Source organism: Symphalangus syndactylus, chromosome 12 (genome assembly GCF_028878055.3).
Source record: "Symphalangus syndactylus isolate Jambi chromosome 12, NHGRI_mSymSyn1-v2.1_pri, whole genome shotgun sequence".
Lineage (NCBI taxonomy): Eukaryota > Metazoa > Chordata > Mammalia > Primates > Hylobatidae > Symphalangus > Symphalangus syndactylus.
The window spans coordinates 67,291,006-67,312,456 of record NC_072441.2 but is presented as its reverse complement, the minus strand read 5'-3'; the positions used below and the strand labels follow the sequence as shown (position 1 = coordinate 67,312,456).

The window sequence follows — 21,451 nt, the reverse complement described above, 5'->3', positions numbered from 1 at the left end:
CACCATGTTGGTCAGGCTGGTCTCGAACTCCTGACCTTGTGATCTGCCTGCTTCAGCCTCCCAAAGTGCAGGGATTACAGGCGTGAGCCACCGCACCCAGCAGGATTTTCTTGTGTTGTTTAAATTTAACCACAGCTGTATGGGTATATTTACAGAATTTTAAAAAATAAATTGTTGATCCTCAGAAATTAAACTGGGAAGAAAACTATTAAATAATTATGAGGAATTGAATAGCAAATGTGATTAGAAAATATAAAGCAGTTATTTTAAGCATTGTTTGAAGCTGCTACTAACAGTGTTCCCTCCCCCTGTCCAGCCTCCCATGCAAGTCTCACACTGTGTTTTAATGAGTATCTCCTCAAAGCACCTTCCAACACTCAAGGGGAGGGAGGGAATTAGAGACAGACAAACTTACAGCCAGTAGTCAAAACAATACAGCTGAAAGGATAGACATCCTGCTTTCTTCTGAATGTCCAGGGCAGCAGGAAAACTTGGAGCTTTCCCTCCAGCAAAAACAATAGTCTGGGTGTGGGTGAACATACTGTCCAGCAAGTCACTGCTGGGCTCCGTTTCTGTCCTGTTTGTTCTAAGATCTAAGAATGCTGTTTGAAACTGCTGTTTTATATATTGCAAAGCTTTGGTATGCACAGAAAACGTTCTGAATCTCATGAATATATTGAAAGTTGTTAATTATATTAAAGGAAGCTTGCTGAGTAACCAACATTTTAAAATATTTTATTCAGAGTTAACTGTAGCTATTTACTATATCATATTGGAGTTTGATAGTTGAGATAAGGAGCTAAGCAGATTTTATGAATCCAGATTTTTTCTAGTTGAGAGGCAATCTCGGTCAGGCATGGTGGCTCATGCCTTTAATCCCAGCACTTGGAAGGCCGAGGCAGGAGTATCACTTGAGCCCATGAGTTTGAGACCAGCCTAGGCAACATGGCGAAACCCAGTCTTTACTAAAAATACAAAAAATTAGCCAGGCATGGTGATGTGTGCCTGTGGTCCTAGCTACCTGGGAGACTGAGGTAGAAGGATCACGTAAGCCCAAAGAGTGAGGCTGCAGTGGGCTGCATTTATGCCACTGCACTGCATCCTGGGCAACAGGATAAGACCTTGAGAAAAAAAGAAAGAAAGAAAAAAAGAGAGAGAGAGAGAGAAAGAAGGAAAGAAGAAAGAAAGAGAAAAAGAAAGAAAGAAAGAAAGAAAGAAAGAAAGAAAGAAAGAAGGAAAGAAAGAGAAAGAAAGGAAAGAAAGAAGGAAAAGAAAGAAAGAGAAAGAAAGGAAAGGAAGGAAGGAGGAAGGAGGGAGGAAGGGAAGAAAGGAAGGAAAGAAGGAAGAAAAGGAGGGAGGGAAGCAAGGAAGGAAGGAAGGAAGGAATCTATCTCATTGGGCAGATATTTTTCAATATTTTAGAATAACAAAATTTGCAAATTTGCTGCTTTTGGCGGTCTAGTGAACTACCTTTGAAGCTATATGCTGAAGGGTTCCAAAAGACATTGTTATGGCAAATGACACTTGGTACTATTGTCTATATCTGGCTACTGTATCTTTCAAGCATCACTACTGCACTTTTTTTTTTTGAGACAGAGTCTAACTGTAGCTCAGGCTGGAGTGCAGTGGTGGGATCTCTGCTCACTGCAACCTCTGCCTCCTGGATTCAAGTGATTCTCCTGCCTCAGCTTACAAAGTAGCTGGGATTACAGGCGCCGGCCACCATGCCTGGCTAATTTTTTGTATTTTTAGTAGAGACAGGGTTTCACCGTGTTGACCAGGCTGGTCTGGAACTCTTGACCGCAGGTAATCCACCCGCCTCTACCTCCCAAAGTGCTGGGGTTATAGGCGTGAGTCACCGTGCCTGGCCACTACTGCATCTTGAACACGGCATTATCAGTGAAGAAAGTTTGAACAAAATAAAATGTAGAGATATTGTTAGCTCTTATTACTATTAGCAGACTTTTAGTTGTTATTTTCCTGAAGAGAAACCTGAAACATTAAAGGAAAATATTTAGCCAAGAGATTCATTTGTTCCCCATCACATCAATACACTTGATCTTAGCCAAAAGACTGACAAGCAATGCATCACATCAATAATTGCGTTTAATGTGCACTCCAAAAAGAGAATAAATTCTTGCAGCTTAGTTCTTCTTTTAGTTTGAAGAATGATTAAGTGACATTGCTTATCATCATTTTAAAAATTTTAAAAATAGAGACAGGGTCTCACTATGTTGCTCAGGCTGGTCTTGAACTTCTGGGCTCAAGCAATCCTCCTCTGCCTAAGTTATCATTTTGTATTAAGACTAAAGAACTGTTGCAAAGTAGTACTGCCATTCTTCTGACTCTCTTGGGAGCCGTAGCACCTTTCTTCCATCAGACTTTCTCCTCCCTCTTCCATGTATTTATTATATCTTTCATTATTTTTTGCTGCAGTTTTAAAAAATATCGATTTTCCCCAACTTTAAAATGTTTCATTTGAAGTTGCATCTTCTTTTTGTTTTTATTATCCCTCTTACTGAGTTTCAAATAAATGTTGTGTTCATACTTTGTCCATTTCCTCTCTAATTTTCTTTTCAATTTTTGCTGTTACCTGCCTTCACCATTCTTTAGAAACCATTTATTTAATGCCCTCTTACCAAATGCAAGGATCCTTTCTCAGTTTTTATTCTCCTTACTTGTATGACACTGGTTTGCATCTTTCTTTTCTTTTTAGAACTTTTTCCTCTTATGATATTATCCTGGTTTTGTTACCTCTCACCAGCCTTTCTCCCACTCTTTATCTGATGCTCTCTTTTCTTCTTATCTATGGTCCCTAATCATGATGAATGTTCTCAAAGGTTTTTTTCATAACTCTGAAAACTCTCTGCTTAGGGAACCTGTGTATTCTTGCACCTTTTCCCCCCACACTTCCTATTTTAAACCTTCTTCCTTCTCCTTAAACCTTTGGCTTTTCTGTCTCTCACTTTACTCTCAGCAGATAACCGTGGCTGTTAAAATAGAAAATAGAAGCCATCAGATGGAAAGTTCATCAGTGTATAGCCCCTAAACCTGGAAATTTACCTGCACTCTTATCTTTCTTTTATCATTTACCTTCTGTTCCAGTGGAAGACCTGTCCCTCTTCCTGGCAGATGCTGATAATCTTTCCAGGTCCTATTGGAGGCCCATGCTCTCTCTCCTTCTTGAGGTCTTTGCTTTATACCCTTGTTTCTTTTCTTCCCTCCTCTTTAGCGACTCCTTCCCACTGGTGTTTAAACAAGATTAAACTTGTGTAAGAAACAAGTTTAGAAAGATTTCCTGGACTTCACGTTCCTGTCCAGCTCCACTCTATTGTCTACTTGCCTATTGGATAAACTCCTTGAATGGATGGTCTACAGTTGATATTTGCATTCTTTTTTCTCATCCAATTCTCAATTCACTTATTTTCCTTCAGCCTCCATGCCACTGAACCTGCTCTTGTCCAAGTCCTAATGACCAACAGACACTCCAGTTTTTATCTTACTGGACCTTTTGACAATGTACCTGTCATTGTTGACCACTCTTTCCTTCTTGATAGAGTCTCTTCCTTTGGCTTCCATGATTCCACACATTGATAGTACTTCTACCATCTTTTGTCTACTTTCATGACTTAAACTGCCATCTGTGATACGTGAGGACTTACTTAAAATGTCTGAGAACTGACTTATGCTTGATTACCAATGTTTTAGAGTTTATAAAGCTCAATTCCAACAGAACATGATGATGTATAAAAATAATCTTAAAAAATAAAATATGATGATATAGTAATAAAGTAAAAATAAATATGGTATGATAAGAAACAAACAAACAAAAGAAACAAATGAGTTTGAAAAGTTGCGTGGAAACCACAGTGAGATGCTACTACATACCAGAATGGCTAAAATTAAAAAGACTAACAATTCCAGTATGACTGAGGAGTGACTGCAACCTCATATATTGCTGGTGAGAGTGTAAATTAGTACAGCCTCTTTGGAAAACTCTGGCAGTGTCCACTTAAGTTAAACATATGCCTACTTGGCCATGTGCGGTGGCTCAGGCCTGTAATCCCAGCACTTTGGGAGGCCGAGGTGGGCCGATCACCTGAGGTCAGGAGCTCGAGACCAGCCTGGCCAACATGGGGAAACCCCATCTCTACTAAAATACAAGTTAGCCAGGTGTGGTGGCATGCACCTGTAGTCCCAGCTACTCAGGAGGCTGAGGCAGGAGAATTGCTTGAACCCAGGAGGTGGAGGTTGCAGTGAGCCAAGATTGTACCACTGCACTCCAGCCTGGGCAATAGAGTGAGACTACATCTCAAAGACAAAAATCAAAAAACCCCAAAACATATGCCTATTCTATAATCCAGCAATTCTGCTCCTAGATAATACCCAAAAGAAGTGTGATTGTGTCTATCAAAGATACATATAAGAATGTTTAGGCCGGGTGTGGCGACTCATGCCTGTAATCCCAGCACTTTGGGAGGCTGAGGCGGGCAGATCACAAGGTCAGGAGATCGAGACCATCCTGGCCAACATGGTGAAACTCTGTCTCTACTAAAAATACAAAAAAATGAGCTGGGCGTGGTGGTGCGTGCCTGTAGTCCCAGCTACTTGAACGGCTGAGGCAGGAGAATCGCTTGATCCCGGGAGGCAGAGGTTGCAGTGAGCCGAGATCACACCACTGCACTCCAGCTTGGCAACTAAGCAAAACTCTGTCTCAAAAAAAAAAAAAAAAAAAAAGAAAAAGAAAAAGAATGTTTATAACAGGCTGAACACAGTGGCTCACTTCCATAATCCCAGCACTTTGGGAGCCTGAAGCAGGAGGATTTCTTGAGGCCAGGAGTTTAAGACCAGCTTGGACAACATAGTAAGACCCCATTTCTACAAAAAAAGTTTTTAAACAATTAGCCAGGCATGGTGGCACATGCCTGTGGTCCCAGATACTTGGGAAGCTGAGGTAGGAGGATCACTTTAAGCCCAGGTGGTTGAGTTGGCAGTGAGCCATGATTGTACCATTGCACTCCAGCCTGGATGGCAGAGCAAGACCCCATCTCCGAAAAAAAAATAAAAAATTTGTTTAGAACAGCTTTCTTCGTAATAACCAAAACCTGGAAACAGTCCACATATCAATCAACAGGAGAATGGATAAATAAATATTGGCATTACCATTAAATGAAATACTTTACAGAAACGAAGAAAAACCGACTGCTATATACAACAGCATGAATGACATACATATTTTTATATATGTATTTATACGTATATATATAAAAGTTCTTTGAGCTTTTATATGTAGTGGACTTTATATGCTTTATGTATGTTACATTTTAAAACATTTACAGGCTTTAGGCTGGGCGCAGTGGCTCATGCCTATAATCCCAGCACTTTGGGAGGCCAAGGTGGGTGGATCACCTGAGGTTAGGAGTTCAAGACCAGCCTAGCCAACATGGTGAATCCCCGTCTCTCCTGAAAATACAAAGATTAGCCGGGCGTGGTGGTGGGCGCCTGTAATCCCGGCTACTCGGGAGGCTGAGGCAGAAGAATCACTTGAACCCGAGAGATGGAAGTTGCAGTGAGCCGAGATCATGCCACTGCACTCCAGCCTGGGCAACAGAGCGAGACTCCATCTCAAACAACAAAAAATATTTTTTTATAGGTTTTCAAAAACCCTTGGTGCATCATAAGTGCTTCATAAATAATTTGTTGCTGATGTTCCATTTGCCAGGAATGCCCTCTTAGTTTTGTTCATTTTGTAGATGACTTCTCATCTATCAATAATCTTATTTAGTAATAAACTGCCTTTAATCATATATAAATGTCCTGTGAGTGTGCTTATATTTTATTTTCATGCATATAATTTTCTAATGGGACACAGAATGTGTAGTGAATGGTATATAGACAGCTTTCAAATTATGCTCTGCCATTTAACCATTTGATTCTGTACCTCTGTTTTCTGTGTGCGAATGAGGATAATACCTGCTTGTGGCAGAGATTTTTTGCCTAATCTAATATCCATTCTTCTAAGTAATAGAACTCAGTAGTTTACCTGAGGCACATTGCAGGATAAAATGATTAATGATTATATTTCCCAGCCTGGCTTGCAGTTTGTACATGTGACTAAGTCCTGGTCAATAAGCCATAGCAAAAGTGTTATATGGGACTTCCAGGAAGGCTGCTTAAATAGAGCTTTTTTCCTTTTTGCTTCCTGGAATGTGGATGTAATAGCTGGAGCTCCGTGTGTGAACTGTGAAGTGATCTTGAAGACAGAATCCATGTGTTGAGGGTGGCATAGCAGAAATATAGGCACCTGGGGACCTGATGATATCTTAGACTGCCTACTTTGTCTTTTTTTTTTTTTTTAGGTGGCAGAGAAACAAACATCGGTATTGCTTAAACCACTTGCTATTTCCAGTTCCAGTTGTATGTACCAAAACTTAATCTTATATAGTACCCCAAAGAGGTGCTATGAAAATTAATTGTGATAATGTGATTGAAGTGATTGGCACATAGTATTTAACAAAATATTTAATAAAGTGCAATCACTGTTCTTGCTGTTTTAATTCTCACAATACTCTGTATGAAGTGGGTGTTCAATAAGTATTTGATGAATCTTTAAAAAGTAGGTTATCTCCTTTTGAAACAAATGCTATAAAAGTGATTTATGCTGATTTTTATTTATTTATTTTTTTGAGACGGCTGTCTCCCAGGCTGTCGCCCAGGCTGGAGTGCAGTGGCGTGATCTTGGCTCACCACAAGCTCCGCCTCCTGGGTTCATGCCACTCCCCTGCCTCAGCCTCCTGAGTAGCTGGGACTACAGGTGCCCACCACCATGCCTGGCTAATTATTTGTATTTGTAGTAGAGACAGGGTTTCACCATGTTAGCCAAGATGGTCTTGATCTCCTGACCTCGTGATCCACCCACCTCAGCCTCCCAAAGTGCTGGGATTATAGGCGTGAGCCACCATGTCTGGCCTGTTTATTTTTTATAATTAGAAAATACAGATAAACCAAAAGAAAATTCAACCATAGTTATATCACCCAGAGATAATCATTGTTAGCTTTTTGGTGCATATCCATATTAACTATAAATTCTATTTATTCATACACATTAAAGTTAATTTATATTACACAACCTTTTATAACATTCTTTTACTTAATAGATCTTGAGCATGTTATAACTTCATCATATTTCAGAGTATGGATTTACCATGGTACATTTAATCATCACCTACTGGAAATTTATTCTCAATTTTATAATATTCTAAATCTCCTCTTGTACATGTATCTTTGTGAATTTGTCTACTTAATTGATTAGGATAAATTATTGGAAGTGATATCTCTGCATCATCATATGTGTTCATTTTAAAAAAAATTTATTAGGGTTTTACTTAATATAGAAAAATACAACAAATACCACTTAAAAGGTCCATTATTCCACCATTCAGATCCTATTTTAACATTTAAAAACAACAAAAAACACAAAACGTTTAATCATTATAAAAAGTTATAAAATAAAAAGTAAATAACTTGTTTCCCTACCCCAAGTTCTCTCACTGGTACCATTGTTGACAATTTCTTCCATAGCCACCATAATTTAATAAGTGGTGACCAAAAAATTCAATCTTATAAAAATCTTGAGTCTTGTTATAAGGATAATGAAAAAACAACATTTTTAAAATATGGTTTAATATTAATAGTATAAAAAGTACTGATGGGAGGCTGGGTGCAGTGGCTCACACCTGTAATCCCAGCACTTTGGGAGGCTGAGGCAGGCAGATCACTTGAGTTCAGGAGTTCAAGACCAGCCTGGGTAACATGATGAAATCCGATCTCTACTAAAAAAATACCAAAATTAGCCGCGTGTGGTGGTGCACACCTGTAATCCCAGTAACACGGGTGGCCGAGGCAAGAGAATCGCTTGAACCCAGGAGGCGGAGGCTGCAGTGAGCCAAGATTGCACCACTGCACCCCAGCCTGGTCGACAAAGTGAGACCCTGCCTGAAATAAAAAAAAAAAAAAGTACCAATGTGAAGTTAAAAAAATTTTATTGGTACAACTGATCATATACAGTCAGCTTTCTGTATCCATGGATTTTGCACCTGTGGATACAACCAATCATGGATCGAAAAGATTCAGAAAAAATTGGATGGTTGCATCTGTACTGAACACGTATGGACTTTTTTTTGCTTGTCACTGTTCCCTAAGCAACACAGTATAATAGTAATTTACATAGCATTTACGTTGCATTAGGTATTATAAGTAATCTCGAGATTATTTAAAGCATATGGGAGATAGAGCCAGGTATGGGACCTGTAGTCCCAGCTACTTGGGAGGCTGAGGTGGGACAATTACTTGAGCCCAGGAGTTCAAGGCTGTAGTGCACCATGATTGTGTCTGTGAATAGCCACTACACTTCAGGTTGGGCAATGAGGAGACTCTGCCTCTTTAAAAAAAAAAAAAGTAAATGGAAGGCTATAAGTTGTAAGTAGATTTTATGATGCAAATTCGACACCATTTTATATAAGAGACTTCAGCCTTTATGGGTTTTGGTATCCGAGGGAGGTCCTGGAACCAATCCCTACACATACCAAGGGATTACTATACTGAATTGAAAAAGTTCAAATGGTCAGAAAATGATTGCTTCCTAACTACCTGCCTCCTACAATTTGAGGAAGAGAACTATAGACTGCCTACCTCCCATTTGAGAAAAGGGGTCTGGACAGAGAATAAGAGTCAATTGTGTAACATTCAAATTCACATTATTGCAGTGCATGTGTGAGGGGAGGGCTTGTATATAGATACATGTATAGCAGGTGTATAGATATATGTATATCCTTTTTAAAAAGTGTATTGAAAATTGTTTTTCCACTTGCTTTTGCCGCACTTTTATTTTGGACATCTTTGCATATCTGCATACAGATCTCTACCTCATCCTTTTTAATAGTTGCATAGCATTCAGTCAGGGTGCTGTGTTTGATTGGGTAGTTTGTGCATTACACACAGGCACCCAGCCAAGGAGCTGGAATCAAGCCCAAGGTCCACTTGCCAATACTCTGTCCAGTTGGCTCCCTCCTAGGATGCTTTCCTCACCTTGCCCTGACTCTGACAACCCCACACCAGGCCATCTATCAGCCTGGATACCCTCCTCATTCTGCTGAAGCTCTAACATCCCATGCTGGGCTACCCCTCTGTGGCACTGCACTCCTTACCTTGTTTAGGTCCTGATACTTCCATAGTAGGCAGCCCTCCTACACAGATGCTCTCCTTACCTTGCTCCTTAGCATGAGGCAAGTGTGCCTGCCTTACTTACTCTGCTTTGCCTAATTAGGGCCAAATTGTTCAGAAAGAGTTGGTAATAACTTTTCTTTTTTTTTTTTTGAGTCAAAATCTCACTCTGTCACCCAGGCTAGAGTGCAGTGATCTCAGCTCTGCAAGCTCCGCCTCCTGACTTCAAGTCATTCTCCTGCCTCAGCCTCCCAAGTAGCTGGGATTATAGGCACATGCCACCATGCCCCGCTAATGTTTGTATTTTTAGTGGAGATGGGGTTTCAGCATGTTGGCCAGGCTGGTCTCGAACTCCTGGCCTCAGGTGATCTGCCCACCTCAGCCTCCCAAAGTGCTGGGATTACAGGCACTTTTTATTTTTATTTTTTATTTTTAGAGACAGTCTTGCTCCATTGCCCAGGCTGGAGTGCAGTGGCGCAATCATGGCTCACTGCAGCCTCCAGCTCCTGGGCTCAAGTGATCCACCTGCCTTAGCCTCCTGAGTATCTGGGACTACAGGCACATGTTTCATACTTGGCTTTTGTGTGTGTGTGTGTGTGTGTGTGTGTGTGTGTAGAGGGAAGGTCTCACTGTGTTGCCCAGGCTGGTCTCAAACTCTTAGCCTCAAGCGATCCTCCTGCCTTGGCCTCCCAAAGTGCTGGGATTACAGGTGTAAGCCACATGCCTAGCCCTTACTATGTTTTGTTGTTGCTTTTATTTTGTTTTGTATTGAGATGGAGTCTCGAGTCTCACTGTGTCGCCCAGGCTGGAGTGCAGCAGCACGATCTCGGCTCACTGTAACCTCCACCTCCCAGGTTCAAGTGATTCTCCTGCCTCAGCCTCCCAAGTAGCTGGGACTACAGGCACTTGCCACCACACCCAGCTAATGCCCTTACTGTGTTTTAAATGGCACTGTGAGGGATATGAGATGTATTTAATATCCATGTTACTGCAGTTTTACTTTTGTTGATCTTTTATTGTCAAATGAGATAAAATATGGAGAGAATATATAATTTTGGAATGTCATTTGAAAATTTGAGAAATACATCTTCTGGATTTTAAGCTTTAGAATGAAATAGAAAGTTACACTGTACAATTGTTATGAATGTGTGTTTTTTAAGAAAGCCTGTTATGTCTGTAGTCTGAAATTCTTTTTTTTTTTTTTTTTTGAGACGGAGTCTCGCTCTGTCGCCCAGGCTGGAGTGCAGTGGAGCAATCTCAGCTCACTGCAAGCTCCGCCTCCCGGGTTCACGTCATTCTCCTGCCTCAGCCTCCCGAGTAGCTGGGACTACAGGCGCCCGCCACTACGCCTGGCTAATTTTTTTTTTTTTTTTGTATTTTTAGTAGAGACAGCATTTCACCGCATTAGCCAGGATGGTCTCCATCTCCGGACCTCGTGATCCACCCACCTCAGCCTCCCAAAGTGCTTGGATTACAGGCGTGAGCCACTGCACCCAGCCGTAGTCTGAAATTCTTGAAAATTGCATCCTTTTTTTTTTTAAGACAGAATTTCGCTCTTATTGCCCAGGTTGGTGTGTAATGGCGTGATCTCAGCCCACTGCAATCTCCACCTCCTGGGTTCAAGCGATTCTCCTGCCTCAGCCTCCTGAGTAACTGGGATTACAGGCATGCACCACCATGCCTGGCTAATTTTTTGTATTTTTAGTAGAAACAGGGTTTCACCACGTTAGCCAGGCTGGTCTCGAACTCCTCACCTCAGGTGATCTGCCCACCTTGGCCTCCCAAAGTGCTGGGATTACAGGCATGAGCCACCGAGCCTGGCCAAAATTGCATCTTTTTATATAACTCTGAATGAAAAAAAGCAGGATACAATTATGTATACATTGTAATTGCATCTGTATAAAAATATGTTTAAAAAACAGGAGATATACCAAAATGTCCCAGTGACCATGTTGGAGGTAGTAGACTTACAGGTATTTTTCACCTGTTTCCTCTATTTTCAGAATTTCTAAAAAGTAGTAGTATTACTTTATGACTTTTAAAACTTTTTTTAATTGCTTCTTTTTAGCTTTTGGAAAATTTCTTCAACCTTTGAATACTTTAGTAATGATTTTGCTGCCTTTATTTTCCAATGTCTTGCTAAGAACTTATTAAGTTTGAATTTGTGGTTTAAAAACTAGGTTTTATTGTCCAGGCGTGTTGGCTCAAAATTTATAATACCAGAACTTTGGAAAGCTGAGGCAGGAGGACTGAGCCCAAGAGTTCAAGACCAGCCCTGGCAACACAGCGAGACCCTGTCTCTATTAAAAAAAAAAAATTAAAAATTAGCCAGATGTGGTGGGATGCTCCTGTATTCCCAGCTACTTGGGAGGCAGAGGCAGGAGAATTGCTTGAGCCCAGGGAGTCAAGGCTGCAGTAAACTATGATCACACCATGCCTCTGGGCAACAGAGTGAGACCGATCTCAAAAACAAAACAAAACAAAAACACTAGGAAAACACTAGGTTACATTAAATTTGTTTTGAAGCAATTTATATAGCTGAAAAGTTCTAGTTTGGGACAGTTATTTTTTACTTTGGCGGGGATTTTTAAAAGGATAATTAAGTGAAAAGTGCCAGGTGCAATGGCTCACACCTGTAATCCCAGCATTTTGGGAGGCCAAGGCGGGTGGATTACTTGAGGTCAGGAGTTTGAGATCAGCCTGGTCAACATGGTGAAACCCTATCTCTACTAAAAATACAAAAATTAGTCAGGCATGGTGGCAGGTGCCTGTAATCCCAGCTACTCGGGAGGCTGAGGCAGCAGAATCATTTGAACCTAGGAGCTGGATGTTGCAGTGAGCCAAGATCACGTCACTGCACTCCAGCCTGGGCAACAAGAGTGAGACTCTGTCTCAAAAAAAAAAAAAAAAAAAAGGATAATTATGTGAAAAGAGACATTTTATTTAATTATATGGACAGTTAATAAAATTGCATTAATATAATTAAATTCTAAAAGTTTAATGTTATTAAAGTTAGTTTTACTTGTCTTTTTCCACACTATGGCATTTTGTAGAACTTCTGCTGAAATTTCTCGTTTGACTGTTGTGCCTGAGCGGTCTTTAAAATTTAGCTACCTGTCAGTTCTTTTTATCCACCAGGTGGGAGTCAGATACCAGTCCCTGTGTCTCTGTACTTCCCTAAGTCTGGGGATATGCCTCAAGCACTTTGAGTGGTTATCTTGAGGTTTCAGTCCCTGTCCTGAGGTAGGCAAGAGGTACATCTCTCTTTCCCTATAGGAGACAGGGAACACACCACCTAGTTTCCTTAAAGAAGTCCTCTCTATTGTCCCTTGTAATCCTCACAATTTAATAAATTGTAATTCTTCTCTTATACAGCCTGAAGGGTAGTGAACTAATGTCAGCAGAGCCAATTTTTGGCAACCTCACTTTCTAAGCCTTGCACTTTTCTTAGAATATGGGGGTATTCGACTCCTATTGTTTTGGTTTTGGCCTTTGGGGCCCTGCTGAAACTCGGAGAACATAGGAAAAGTTGAGTTTGACATCTGTTGCATTAGTTTATATTATTGTTATGTCTACCAACTAACAAGTAATATATAGTGGTTTAGTGCACAAACTTTGGAGTAAAGCAGAACTAGGTTTGTGTTAGTTTGGGTAATTAACCAGTTCAGCTTCAGCTTCCCCATTCACAAAATAATAAAACTTTCTACTATTGTAGGTAATAGTAACTATCTGTTAGGGTTGTTGTAAGAATTAAATGAAGGCCGGGCGTGGTGGCTCACGCCTGTAATGCCAGCACTTTGGGAGGCCAAGGCGGGTGGATCACCTGAGGTCAGGAGTTTGAGACCAGCCTAGCCAACATAGTGAAACCATGCCTCTACTAAAAACACAAAAATTAGCTGGGCATGGTGGAGGGCACCTGTAATCTCAGCTACTCGGGTGGCTGAGGCAGGAGAATTGCTGGAACCTGGGAAGCAGAGTTTGCAGTGAGCCAAGATGACGCCACTGCACTCTAGCCCTGGTGACAACAGCAAGACTCTGTCTCAAAAAAAAAAAAAAAAAAAAAAAAAAAGAATTAAAGGTAGTAATGAAAGTAGATACATAGCATAGTGCCTGACACATGTAAACACTTAATAAGTAATAATTATTTAAAATATATGTTATACAGGTCAGGCGTAGTGGCTCACATCTGTAATCTCAGCACTTTGGGAGGCTGAGGCAGGCGGTTCACTTGAGGTTAGGGGTTACAGACCAGCCTGGCCAACATGGCAAAACCCCGTCTCTACTAAAAATACAAAAATTAGCCAGACGTGGCAGTGCATTCCTTTCACAAACATTACCTAATAGTATAAAGCAGTGATTTAGAAGCCAACTAAATGGCTTGAGAAACCAGAAGAATATTAGAGACTATTGTCACCAGGTTGTACAATAGTGGATTATTGAACCCGAGAGGCAGAGGTTGCAGGGAGTCGAGATCGTGCACCCAGCCTCGGTGACAGAGCAAGACTCTGTCTAAAAAAAAAAATCACATTGTACTCCATAAACATACACAATTGGAATTGGTCACTTAAAAATAAAAATTAAAAAAGAAATAATTATTCCTTCTTCTGAGTAAACAAAGGAAAGGGTTATTTACATTTTATATTCATACAACTTTTGGCCACCTGGTTATTTTAGCAGACCCCTGAATATTCTCTCTCTCTTTTTTTTTTTTTTTTTGAGACAGAATCTTATTCTGTCACCTAGGCTGGAGTTCAATGGTGCAATCTCGGCCCACTGCAACCTCTGTGCCTTCAGGGTTGAAGTAGTTCTCCTGCGTCAGCCCCCTGAGTAGCTGAGATTACAGGCATGTACCACCACATCCAGCTTATTTTTGTATTTTTAGTAGAGATAGGGTTTTGCCATGTTGGCCAGGCTGGTCTCAAACTCCCACCCTCAGGTGATCCTCCCACCTCAGCCTCCCAAAGTGCTGGGATTACAGGCATGAGCTACAGTGCCCGCCCTAAATATTCTCTGTTTACCTAGGTGAAATGATGAACATTAAAGCTAATGCATGTGTAAGTTAGAATACCTTATTATGGACTCATGATCTCCCAGAGGTACACAAGATGGTACATTAGGATGTGAAAAAAGCATTAGAAATGCTACTTGTATTCATTTTCATCTAAAAATAAATTAAGCTTTACTAAATATTTAATATACAGTTTGACACTGGTGCTTTCTCTGGATCAGACTTTATATAAGGAATGATCCCCAAGGGAAGAGTAGGCATTCCTTCAAACAAAACGGAGTTGGCGATGACATCCTCACTTGTTTGTTCACTTTTAGCTGTTGCAACATATAGCAGTTCATATGTGTCCAAGTGGGTGGATTTACAGATTATATCTTAAATAATAGAATCATTATAATCCTTTGAAAATGGGAAGTGTCACAGTCATGAAAATATATCGCACACTAGTTTTCTGATTACGTTATGGAAAAGTATTTTTTAAAGTTGCAAAACTTAAAATGTCACCATTTTCCTTTTCCAAAAAAAAGTGTTCTAAAATTGTTGATTTTCTGTAATGACAAGTGGTTGTCAGCAAAAAATTCCCTTAAACATGTTCAGTGTGTCCCTACGAGGTAAACATGATGTTTTAACAATGAATAACAGGCCGGGCGCGGTGGCTCACACCTGTAATCCCAGCACTTTGGGAGGCTGAGGCGGACGGATCACAAGGTCAGGAGATCGAGACCATCCTGGCTAACATGGTGAAATCCCAACTCTACTAAAAATACAAAAAAAATTAGCCAGGCATGGTGGCGGGCGCCTGTAGTCCCAGCTATTTAGGAGGCTGAGGCAGGAGAATGGCGTGAACCTGGGGGGCAGAGCTTGCAGTGAGCCGAGATGATGCCACTGCACTCCAGCCTGGGCGATAGAGTGAGACTCTGTCTCAAAAAAAAAAAAAAAAAAAAAAAAAGAATGAGAAATTGTTTTTCTAAAGAAACATGATTTGCAGATAGAATTTGGTATTTTGTAATATATCAATTATTACTTAATGTTGCCCAAAACAAAGAATGTGTTATCTGTAAAGCTCTCCTATACACACTTAGATTTTGAATCAGTTTGTTAAAAATTTTTAAATGTTCAGTTAGTTTGAAAGTACAGATGATAAACATTAGTGAAGATGAAAATTTACTAGTCAAATTTCAACAAAAATCCTTGCTTAATTTAAGGTGAATAGAATTGACAAATAAATATTCTGATTCAGTCAGTGAAGCTCTTCTTTCATTGTCTTCCATGTATTTGTGGTGAGTTACTTTTTCTATTACTGTGGCCTTTTGTATTAGTTTGCTAGGGCTGCCATAACCAAATACGGCAGATTGAGTGGTTCAAACACCAGAGATTGATATTCTCACAAGTCTGGAGGCTGTAGAAATCTAACATCGAGGTGCCGACAGGGTAAGTTTCTTGTGAGGCCTGTTTCCTTGGCCCGTAGATAGCAGTCTTCTCCCTGTGTCTTCACCTGGTCTCCCCTCTGAATCTGTGTCTAGGTTTCCTCTTTTTTTCTAAGTACACCAGTCATTGGATTAAGGCCCACCCTAGTGACCTCATTTTAACTTAATTACCTTTCGAGAGACCTGATATCCAAATCCAGTCATATTCTGAGGTGCTGGGGGTTAGGACTTCAACATATGAATTTTCAGGGGACACGGTTCGATCTATAACACCCTTAGAACCAAGTATTGAAATAAACTGAGTTTTGGACTAAATCTTTGAATCACTGTATCAAAAAAAACCACGTTTAGTCACATTGCTCTTACTCAAAATATTTGTAGTTAAACTTCAGTGAGAATGAAATGGTTACTATACCCTCATTTTACATATTTAATTTTTACTAATTTAAACTAGTAAAATGATTTTTTAAATCTCATGCCTTTAAATTTTTAGTTTCAGTGTGCTTATAATGTTCATGATATTATTATAGTTTTATGTTTACAATTTATAAATAAATACATATAAATAAATTATTTTCTTCATTGGAGACCCCTGACTTAGATATTGCCCCTTCTCAAAATGTCTGTCTATCCTGAAGGTAGTATGTTATGTGCTATTAAATTATGCTTTTCAAATTGTAACAATGTATGTGACCTTAGAAAGCCATCTAAACTTGCTAAGCCTCAGTTTCCTCATCTAGAAAATGAAGATATTTTCCTCTAAGAATTGTTATGAGGATTGAATGAGATTATGCATATAGTGCTTGGCAAATAGTAAATATACAAAAAACATTCTTAGTGTGGTGTGAATTATTTAAATAAGTTGCGTTACTCATATTCTTAAACTATTCTAGGAAGCTTCCCCATTCTACAAATGGGGCAGCTTCAAATCTTTTGAGGTACTTAAAGTAATAGGCACTGCAAATTTTTCGTAAGCCTTTTCCTTTTAAGCATTCTTATATTTAGCATTTTGTCATTCATTCAACAAATATTTACTGAGGGATTACTGTATGATGCATACTCTTCTGGGTGCTGGGGATACAGTAGTAAAAAGGCTTACATTCCAGTGAGGGAGAGAAGTAAACAAATAAATAACACAATTTCAGGTAAATGATAAGTTCTATGGATAAAATATAGCAGAGTGAGGACATAGAAAATCATGTTGGAAAAGGAGCTTTATTTTAGATAGAATGAACACGGAAGGTGAAAATTGACTAGAAATAGAAAATGAGAGAGGAAGAAGTGATGGTGGCCTGGTTTAGTGTGTTAACAGTAAAGATGATAAGTGGTGGGAATTTGATTTGTTTTAAAGGTGGAGCTAACAGGAATTACCATTGGATTGGTTATGGGGATAACACCTAGGGTCATGTAGCTGTGGCAAATAAACCCTCCAGTAGTACCCATTACAATCAGTAAACAGCAAAGAAAAGGAATTGTAGTCATTTGGAAGGTTTTATGAATAGTGCAGATAACCAACCACGTAACACAATCATGAAATTAGCATTATTCTAAGTCTTTGGCTTATGCCTCAAAATTCTGAATATAATCTGCATTATGACAGCTATCATTTTTCATTCTTTCATTTTAAAAAACCTGAAAAAATTTCCATGACAAATAACAGACTTGATGGAACTGTTAAAGAATTAAATTTATTTTTTAAAGAATCTTACGTATTTCTTGATTTGCCAGTAGGCACAGTAATGGCTTGAGAAATTTATATTATGTGTTATAAGCAATATTAGGAGTTTATTTAAAGTTTCTTTGTTATTTTGGGAACCATTTTTAGTTACTTATAAGGCTGTTTCCTCTGATAGGAGTGAGATAAAAGGCTGGTATCCTGTATGTGCTTGCTTTGAAGATTTGTTATTCAAGGAACAGTCAACAAGATGATAGAGGTTTGAAAAGTAGAAGCCTGTTTGACACTTTTTTTCCCCTATTAGTCTGGTCCTTTATTATTTGTTTTAAAATATTTTTAGCCACATTTAATGAAGAATCTTATGCAAGATATATTCCTGTGGGCTTTATTAAAAATGTATTGAGGCTTTCAATTAAATAATGTGTTAATGTAATAGAAAATTGAAAAACCAAATAATGTGAATAGTGCAAGTTCCCACCCAACTTCCTGAGCAGAATTTATGTTGTTCATTTTTTCCCTGACACAAGCCTTAGCATCCTCTGCTGTAACAAGTTCAGCAGTGACATTCTGAGATTGAGGTTTATGTTAGGTTTTCTAAGACAGCATTGCAGAAGCATTTACTTGTCACTATTCATACTACCTCCCCTTCAGTCTTATCCCTGACTTTCCTTTTTTTCTAAGTGTCTCCAGCAAGAATGAGTGTTAAGAGTCTTGAGGTCATGGCAAAGACATACACAGGTATTTGCTGTAAGGCAAATTCAGAATTGGAAAAGTATAACAATATGCAAATAGGTGTAATAAAAGCACACAAAAGGAGTGATTAACTCTGGGGAAAGAGCTAAGGAAGCTTTCACGGAAAAACTTTCAACTGATCTTGAAAGTACATGGTGTATTCAGAGAGAAATTTATAGTACCTGTCATTTATTGAGCAGTTACTATATTCCAGTCACTGTCTTAAACATTTTATTTACTTTATCTGATATTTAATTCTCACAACCTTATAAAATAAATATCTGTATCTGTTGTGCCAAAGGATGCTAAGACATGTATTTGTTACTTAACCTCTTGGTGCCTCATTGCCTTATCTGTAAAATGAGATTAACAGTAGTATCTACCTCATGGGGTTGTTACAATAATTAGGTGAGTTAATATGGATAAAGTTAGTAGAGCTATGCCTGGCTCATATTAAGTGCTCAGTAAGTATTATCTGTAAACATTGTGATCATTCTACAGATAAGAAAACAAGCTTAGAAGGGTTAATTTGACTAATGGTATACAACCAAAAACCAAATCTGTTAGTATTTGAACTCTGTAACTCGAACATTCTAACTTTGAACTGCTAATAGTTCCAGATTATTTGGCATTATTGGAAAATATGTAGCTGGTGAGTAAGGCAAGTGGCAAGAGTCAAAGCTCGAATTAGAGGGTGAAAGACCTTATATGTCATATTAAGGAGTATAAATTTCATCTTATCTCTTGCACACCATGAAATATTTATCTGTTTAATTTTATTAGCCGGGCGTGGTGGCTCACACCTGTAATCCCAGCACTTTGAGAGGCCGAGGCGGATGGATCACTTGAGGCCAGGAATTTGAGACCAGCCTGCCCAACATGGTGAAACCCGTCTCTACCAAAAATACAAAAATTAGCTGGGTGTGGTGACATGTGCCTGTAATCCCAGCTACTTGGGAGGCTAAGGTAGGAGAACCACTTGAAGTGGGAGGCGGAGGTTGCAGTGGGCTGAGATTGTGCCACTTCACTCCAGCCAAGGTGACAGAGCAAGACTCCATCTCAAAAAAAAAAAAAATATATATATATATGTGTGTGTGTGTGTGTGTGTGTGTGTGTGTATGATATATGTGATTTATACCAGAAACTAGTTTAGTGGCAAAATTATGATCATATTTTTGTATGCATCATAAAAACACAAGTTTTGTGTACCTGTGACATTTTAAAATAGGTTTAAAACTGTGCAGTTGGCTTTTCCCAATTGTTCCGTAAGTATTTGTTGACCATTGTATTAGTCCATTGTGCGTTGCTATAAAGGATTACCTGAGGCTGGATAATTTATAAAGAAAAGAGTTTTATTTGGCTTATGGTTCTTCAGGCTGGACAAGAAGCATGGCCCTAGGATCTTCTTCTGGTGAGGCCTCAGGAAGCTTACAATCATGGTGGAAAGTGAAGGGGGAGGAGACGTGTCACATGGCAAGAGAGGGAGCAAGAGAGATGAGAGGAGGTGCCAGGCTCTTTCAAATAACCAGCTCTTGTGTTAACTAATAGAGCAAGAACTCACTTGTTACCTTAGGGAGGGCAGTTAGCCATTGATGAGGGATCCATCCCTGTGACACAAACACCTCCCACTCAACCCCACTTCCAACATTGGAGATCAGATTTCAGCATGAGATTTGGAGGGGACAAATATCCAAACTGTATCAGCTATGTATTTGTTTTGCCGTTATGTTAGTATTGCCTCTAATTGCTGAGTTCAAAACGATTTTTTTTGTTTTTGTTTTTGAGAAAGGGTCTCGCTATGTTGCCCAGGCTGGTCTCTTGGGCTCAAGCAGTTCTCCCACCTTGGCCTCCCAACAAGTACTGGGATTACAGGCATGAGCCATCATGCCCGGCCAAAGTGATTTATTCTGTTCACCTAGAAATGGCTTTCCTACCTTCAGAGAATCTTCTTATCTCTTTCCTGCTCTCTAAAAAAGAGATTTTAGAAAGATTTTTTTTAAGGAAGCCAAACATAAAAAGAACATATTCTCTCTTCAGAATTTCTGTGCATTCTCAAGCTAATAATAGCAATCAGTAAGCAACAAATTGAGACAAATTGAGACATAGTACACAGGCACTCAAACTATTAAATAGCTTTAATAAAAAAGGCTGTTTGTTATTAAAATATCTGCTTGTGTTTTACTCTTTAACAGCAGTTATTTATTATGTTAAAATTGTGTTTTGTGTTAAATTGTGATAAAACATTAAAAAAATTTATGTTTTTGTGTATTTTTCCAGAGACTGACTTTGTTATGTGTTGATGTGTAAAAGCCTTTGGGTTTCTGAACAGTTTCAGTGCATGAAGTTGATCTAGCTATAGATTATTTTCTTTAAAGATTCGTGTCCTCGCATCTTTTCTCTGAACTCCTGCTTAGCACTGAAGTGGACCTTAGTGTCTCTAGAACAGAACAGACGCTTTCCACAACTTTCTGACCATACCTCACCATGGTCACCCTCACATGCACACACACACACACACACACACCGCTGAAACAAAGCAATACTTACATGCAGTGTACTCTGATGTATTCTATTCTACACTATTTTATTTCATTGATTATTTTAAGACTTCCATTTAGGATGTAGAAGGACATAAAAATACCTTTGCTCTGATAGTAACAAGAACATTCTAGACAAAATAAAAATCATATATTTCTCTGGGGCTAGTGACTAGCAGTGGATGCAAATAAGCTTTCATAAACTGATTTTCAAAGTAAAAATAGCCTCTCATAAATGAGCAGAGGGCCACAGGAACTTTTACACCTGGGACAAGCACATGATCTGGATTGAAGTAGCTCTGACATAGGTGGTAAGACTTTATGGAGCCAAGGGAAAATCTGACAAGCCTTAGTTAATTGTGTAAATTGTTGAAATTGAAATGTAGATTGGAATCTGGAAGAATCTCAAATGGAAAAACAAACCACTTAGCCCAGGAATTATCTGCTGTGTCCTCTTTCTCCCAGCTTTTGCTACAAAAGCAGCATTGAAGGAGGACAGGAGAGATACAAAGAAATTGTGTAGTCCCACATATTATGCATTAATGCCCTGCCAGAGTTGATTACAGAGGTGAACCCAAACTATGTGAAACTGCAGCCATGCTCTTTCCAGCTTAATATTGATAGAATTAAAAAGGGCAATGGTGGCCACATAGTTCATGCCTATAATTTCAGCACTTCAGATTGCTTGAACCGGGAGGCCGAAGTTGCAGTGAGCCGAGATCATGCCATTGCACTCCAGCCTGGGCAACAAGAGCAAAACTCCATCTCAAAAAAAAAAAAAAATTAATATAATGGATGAAGAGATGGAGTATTTCAAAATACAGATGGGAATATAAAGAAAAAAAAGAAC

At 39.3% G+C, this 21,451-nt stretch overlaps 1 protein-coding gene across 8 annotated transcripts in view; it reads left to right on the top strand.

The window, feature by feature from the left end:
* The window catches only part of DENND2C (DENN domain containing 2C), an 86,484-nt gene that overhangs the window by 9,099 nt on the left and 55,934 nt on the right, over positions 1–21,451 (top strand). The window contains exons 1-2 of one of the 8 annotated variants that reach the window (XM_063625822.1): positions 6,364–6,417; positions 15,550–15,661. The exons of 4 other annotated variants lie outside the window; for them this stretch is intronic. The gene's annotated coding sequence lies outside the window, so the exon portion shown is untranslated. Of the gene's footprint in view, positions 1–6,348; positions 6,418–15,549; positions 15,662–17,570; positions 17,592–21,451 lie in introns of those variants that run through there. 3 more of the 8 variants (XM_063625819.1, XM_063625820.1, XM_063625821.1) reach the window with 3 other exon arrangements.